The 6,603-nt window shown below is 31.8% G+C and overlaps 1 pseudogene; it reads right to left on the reverse strand.

Moving 5' to 3' along the window:
• Positions 1-1,451: 1,451 nt before the first annotated feature.
• On the reverse strand, positions 1,452-6,390 carry LOC105770229 (phosphoinositide phospholipase C 2-like; annotated as a pseudogene).
• Between the last annotated feature and the right edge of the window lie 213 nt (positions 6,391-6,603).

Raw genomic sequence — 6,603 nt, forward strand, 5'->3', positions numbered from 1 at the left:
TGTTGTCCAGCCCAAATAGACCTTGGGTCTATTTGTCTTTTAAGCCCTCTTCCTTTTATCATTTAAGCTATTTAATCATTTCTCAAAATTTTGCATTTGTTACAATTTAGTCCTTTTGTTCAATTAATTATCGGAACTTTAAAATTTCTTAACGAAACTTTAATACTAACTTTTAACACTCCATAAATATTTATAAAATATTTATGGCTCATTTTAAAATCCCGAGGTCTTGATACCTCATTTCGATTCTAATTATTTTAATATTTATTTCTAGTGCACTATTCACTATTTCAAAAATTTTCCTAACTTCATATTTAACTTATACTTACTAAATTAATAATATTTTCTACCCATTTGTCGAATTTAGTGATCTCGAATCACCGTTCCGACACCTCTGAAAATTCAAGCCATTACATTTTTTTTTCGTCGGATTTGTGGTCCCGAAACCACTGTTCCGACTAAGCCTAAAATCGGGCTATTATATATACAATGTGCGACTTTGGGAGGAAAAGAGTGGCCTAATACAATGGACATTGTTGCCAATTTGGAGAAATCATTGACACCCTGCTACTCTCTTCTACTACAATTCCCATTCCTATTGAGCTTTTAGAAGAGTTCATGCGATTCTTTTCAATTCTTTTTATATCATTATTTTATTTGAATTTTTTTCCATTTTAATGTCAAATCTATAATATATATAAATTAACTAGATTAAATTCTGAATGGTTTATTTATTTATTAATTTGTTAACGTAAAAGAGAAAGATTGAAAGTAGAAAATGTGATGTTGTATTGAAGCTAAAGGTTTTTGTGATCAGTGATCACAGACAAAATGGAATGTTTTGTTGTAGCTGTTAACTTTTATGTATTTTAGGTTGCGTTTTTGTACAACTCAAATATTTTGAGCAGTTCTTTTCTATTTTTGTCTTGAGCTTAAAGTGGTTCTTATCAGATTTCTTTCCTTCCCCCTTACCAGTTTATGGTAATAACAAGTCTTGTTGTCAACAACATCGAAACGCAAACTCTAGGAGACAAACCAAATGGTAGATCTATAGCTCAACTTATCATTCTTCATGAAATATATATTATATTCACATTAAAAAGCTGAAGTTAGAGTGGTTTAAATTGACAGAAATCAAATCTAATAGTAATTATAGTTAAGAAACATATAATCACTAACATGTTCACAGTTTGATCTGCTAGGAGCAATCTGATTGTAGCATTTTAAACTGCTTATCTTGAAGAAATGAAACAAACAATTTATCAAAAAGAGAAAAGAGTTAGTAGAAAATCTTTCAAGTTTCTATAATGCAGAGACCTTGTAAGATTTCTTTACCGATTTGTACCAAGAATATAATATAAACTGAGAAATGTCCATCAACACTGTTTATTATGCATACGGTGTTGGTATTTTCATTACAACATTAAACAAATCTCAGTTGTCAGTTATCATTACGGAGCCTCAAATTTGATGCTCAATAGAAGCCTTGCATGCTTGTACTTATTTTCTTTTTTTTTTCATGTAATGGAACTACCCTAATTCTCGTTCTCAACTATGATACTGGCAAGCATACTTGGCCTCCGAAATAATGCCTCCCTATAGTGTTATTGTCTAAGATTTTAATCCGAAGCACAGTTAATTTAGGAGCTCTTAATTGGAATTTGAACTCCTCATCCCATACAGGTAACCATTCATCTTCTATGGTTACTGTTTGTTTTTCATCCTTATCTGCTGGAACACCAAAAACTGCATATGTACTTCATTATCAATATCTTTCATATGAAATTTTAATAGTCTCACTCTCGTATAGAAGTCTGGCGAGGAATAGCGATCGAATGCTGTGTGGTGGAAATCCTGATGCCAACCTTCCCCAGGTCAACTTTTACCTGTAAAGAAAATGATCAAGATTTCAGCTATGGAGGAGTGACAAATGAAGGAATCCAAAGATCTAGTTATAAGTAGGGATATATCGATCCACCGTCATAATGGTCTTAACCTCTCATGGTAAATTAGGATAAAAAACCTCATCATTCGGTCCCTTATGCAATAAAAAGTTAGGTTTTTTCACATAGCCGCATCCACCATTGGCTTTAAACATTCCTTGCATTATCCATAGATGCTTTCCATGTCCCTGTTGGAAGAATAACAAGGAAAAGAATGGTTTGAACATAAACAATAGGTAGGTAAGAATGACAATTATTCCAAAATGTAATTACAATAAAGTTCAGGAACTAATAGTTAAACCGTTTTTTTTTTAAGAAAAACGTTGCTGGAAGGTTGGCAAGCAATGGTTAAGGAGATTTCCTTTCTTTGACATAAGGGTCTAAATTGGACCTGAAATGGTCTTACTCTTACCTGCATATTAAATGCAACCATTTGTGCTCATGCATCCATCCAACAAAAGTATTGTAATTAGAAGAGTCAAGGCGAGTGCGTTTAGGATACACCCTCAGCAAATTTTGCAGAGTAAACCTAGAGAAAGAATGTAATGAATTTGATAACCAATAAAAGGGTGAATAAGAATCTCAATGTCTATCATCGGTGTGAAAACAGAGGCAACTATGTATACATGAAAGTTTTTGTTTCATATGTTTTAGCAGCGCTTTCAAGATTTTGCTTACTCAAGCTAATTCGACTGACTTTCTTAGGATCATCACTCAGCCAATTCTTTAATCCACCTTTCAGCTTCCTTGCATTTATAGCAATTAGTTGCCTGTATTCAGGCACAACTTTCTCCTCGTCTTCATCCAGAACTGTTCTCATTCTTCTGGTGGATTCCACTAACAAATAATAAATGACAAGTAGATAAGCATTTATTCTCGACGTGACGTCAATGAAGCTTAATATATACAACTCCAAGGCACTTGGCTACTATTTGACATTCATTTACCACCGTTCCACCTTCATTTTCTGAAATTTCTTCCCTTTGGGTGTTTCCTTCGAGGTACTCCTTTGGAAGTTTGGTTGAAATCAAAACCTTTTTCTTCAATGATTCTGGTGAAAGAAATTGGTCTAAATTTTCTGTTCCGTTAGTGTAAAGCATGTCTTCAAAAGTTTCTGTAACCATCTAAAGAAAATCATGTTTTTAAGAAAAAAGAACATTCAAAGTTAGCATTAGTAAAATTTCTATACTGAAACCATCATTTTAGGTTCACCTTAGCCACTTTTTCTTGAAGATTGGGATTCAATTGGTCTTCAAAAGTGATTATAATAGGATATTCTGAAGCTTTAAATGTATTCTCCTTAATTGCTTCCAAACATTTTTGAAGGCCAACAAAGAAGTCAGAGTCCTGCAAGTTTCAATGAATCCATCACATAGTTTTCATTGGTTTTAACAAAACCGATAACTTCATATCAGATTCACGAACTGTAGAAAAATCGGGTTTCTTTTACCTTCCATGATAAACATTCACATCATTCCCACTGGAATTTGGCCATAGATCCAGTTCAATTACTCTAACACCTCTAAGCAGAACATCTTTAATCGGTTCAACACTGCTGACACTGCTGAATTGATTCCTGGTCAAGTATTAGTTATGGCTGGTGAATAAGAAATAATGTGATAGTGGAGCATTCATGTCATGGTGCACCTAAATTCACAAAAATCGATCTTCCTATGAATTAATAAACCTAGATTGAAGCTTTCCACAATACTAAACTATAAAATTATCAAAACTATGAGACATTATCCAAGAAAAAAAACCCAGGGTTACATTTAAAGGAGGTGAGCAAGGTTAAGGTCACCAAGGAGATATCTAAAGAAGGCTTCTAAGTGTAGCCCCCTCCTCTGGAAGATATTGAGATGCTTGAGACTATCAAAAATGACTTGAGCATCCTCATTGGTTGCATTCTTTTTACCTTGATTGTAATGGCCCAAATTCAAGGTTATCGGAATAGTGGTTTCGTAACCACAAATCTGATTTAAAGAGAAATTTATTTTAATATTTTTGCATGAATATTGATATGATAGGAAAATCGTATGAAAATATCAATAAAAAATTTTACCGATTTAGTAGTTAGTTAGAAAAAGAAATTATTGAAGAAATTGGGTAAAAATAAGGTATCGAGACCTTGATCTCATAAAACGAGTCGAAATATTTTTATAAATATTTATGAAGTGTTAGTAATATGGTATTAAAATTTCGTTAGAAAATTTTAATGTTTGGGTAGTCAATTAAGTGAAAAGGACTAAATTGGAAAAGGTGTAAAAGTTACTAGAATGATTAAATAGCTCAATTGTTAAATGAGGAGGGACATAAATTGAAAATAAGCCCAAAATTAGATATTTTGGGCGGCATAAGCTGAGAAAAATCAGGAGAATTGGTGAAATAAGGGTAAAATGGGAAAATAACAAATTTTACTAACATAAAAATGAGACCAAATTGGAATATCTAGAATTCTCTTTATTTTTCTGCATTCTCTTCAGCCAAAAACGTCCTAAGGGTTTATTCAAGCTGATTTTTCATAATTTTTGCACCAAGTGAGTTAATCCTTGCTTTTTCTTGTAATTTTTGTATTTCTAAGACTTTTACAACTAGGTCCTATTACTAAATTCATTAGTTTTTGATTTTATGAATGAAATTGAAAGTTGCTATGAATATGTGCTAGAAATTTATGATGAAATAGCATGGAATTGAAGCTTTAATTTGTTTATGAGATGATTTTATTAGGTAATCTCAATAGAAATTGATTTGTAGGACCTAATTGTGAAAATGTTTGGAATTAAATTCTAGTGCTAAAATTCTGATTTCCAAAGGTTTTAAAGTAGTTTAAAGTGATGGGATAAAGTGTTAATTGAGAAAAATTAGCTCAATTGAGAGGTTAATTGAGCAGGGATGAAATTATCATTTATTGAAAGTTTAGGGAAAAATGGTAATTAATATCATGCACTAAAACAGTTTTGGACAGCAGCAGTAGTCTAACTTTAAAAAATCACCAAAAATTATGGAAATTGAATTAGTGAATGAAAAAATATGAAATTAAATCTTATTGAGTCTAGTTTTTTATAAAAGAAACGATGTAAGCAATGGAATTGTAAATCATGAGATATAATAGATTTTGTGAGACAAGGTTAGAATGAATTCGGGTTCCCCTGTTCTGACTTTGGAAAATCGTAAAAAATTGGATAAAAATAATTACGGGCTTAAATTTATATGTTTAAAATACTTAATGAGTCTATTTTCAAAATAAAAAAATGAGAACGTCATCCAAATTCTGTAAAATGAGATAATTAATTTTTAGTGAAGAGGGGTTGGAACTGTCAAACAGTAAAATAGGGGAAACTTTAAAGAATAAACTGTACTTATTGGCTAAACCAAAAATTCTGAAAATTTTATGGTAAGAAGATATGTGAGTCTAGTTTCGGGGAAAATTAACAGATCTTAATTTGGAGTTTCGTAGCTCAAGATATAAATAATTTAGTGACTATAACTCAATGAGACAACTTTGAATGCACTATAAATAATAATGGAATTATAGAGAATGTTACATATGAACATGATATGTATTAGATTAATGATTAAATTTATTTATTTAGATCCAGAAAATTCAAATACGAAGCTAGATCGAGGAAAAGAAAAAGTTCAGGATTAGTAGATTTTTGTTTACGAACAAGTATCGAGGTAAGTTTGTGTAACTTGAATTATATTCTTAAATGCTTGAAATGTTTGTTATTGATGTGAATATGAGTTGGATGTTTATTGTATGATTATTGATGAAGTATTGATATTCTTGATGAAAAGAGGAAATAAATCCCGGTTGAATAAAAGGAAAATTTGATGGATCTCTGAAAAGGAATTGACAGTAAAAAGGATCTAGCCTGGACGGATGATCCTATCCTGATATAGCCCTCCCGAAGAATATGTGGAAAATGGATTTAGCCCGGATCTCGGTATATAAAGAAACTTTATTTTGGAAATCAATGGCATGTATAAGCTAGTAAAGTAAATGTTAATGTGAAATGAATGTATGGTTAGCCATTGGTATGGCTAACAAATTCTGGTTTTGGTATGTGATGAGGCTATCTTATGAATACGTTAAATCTATCTTGAAAATATGTTAAAATGAATTGGTTATGTTGGATTGGTCTCGGTTTAAAATTGTAGGGGGTTATATTGAATTAAAAAAAAAGAACAAAAAAAAACTTTGGGATTTTGCGAAAAATTTATTCAGCAAAATTTGGTAATGCCTCATACCCCATTTCGGCGACGAATACGGGTAGGGGGTATTACATTGATGTTCAATCAGAAACCTCAGCAGGTCATCCACAGTTATCATTCCGCTTGGCGAGAAACTGTAAAAGGCATTCTTGATATCAAGAGGCGGTTCAACCATCCTTGTCTTGAACACTCTCCTCCAACACACGCACACTTTAAAACGCTGTTTTGGCATCGTGGTTTTCACCTAAGAAAATATCAAAATCTCAATTTCTGGTGATGTTTCTTTTATATTTCTCAGTTAATAAAAGGTAAAGTGAAACAAGTTTGAAAGTGGCTCAAATTATTTATATCATTGGTATATCAAAATCTAGGTATTGTGGATGGTGAACTTGAGATTTTAATATTGTTGCCTCCTCATTGCTTGGTCAAATTTATGAGGTTTTTA

The sequence above is a fragment of the Gossypium raimondii genome, chromosome 5 (genome assembly GCF_025698545.1).
Source record: "Gossypium raimondii isolate GPD5lz chromosome 5, ASM2569854v1, whole genome shotgun sequence".
NCBI classification, from domain to species: domain Eukaryota; kingdom Viridiplantae; phylum Streptophyta; class Magnoliopsida; order Malvales; family Malvaceae; genus Gossypium; species Gossypium raimondii.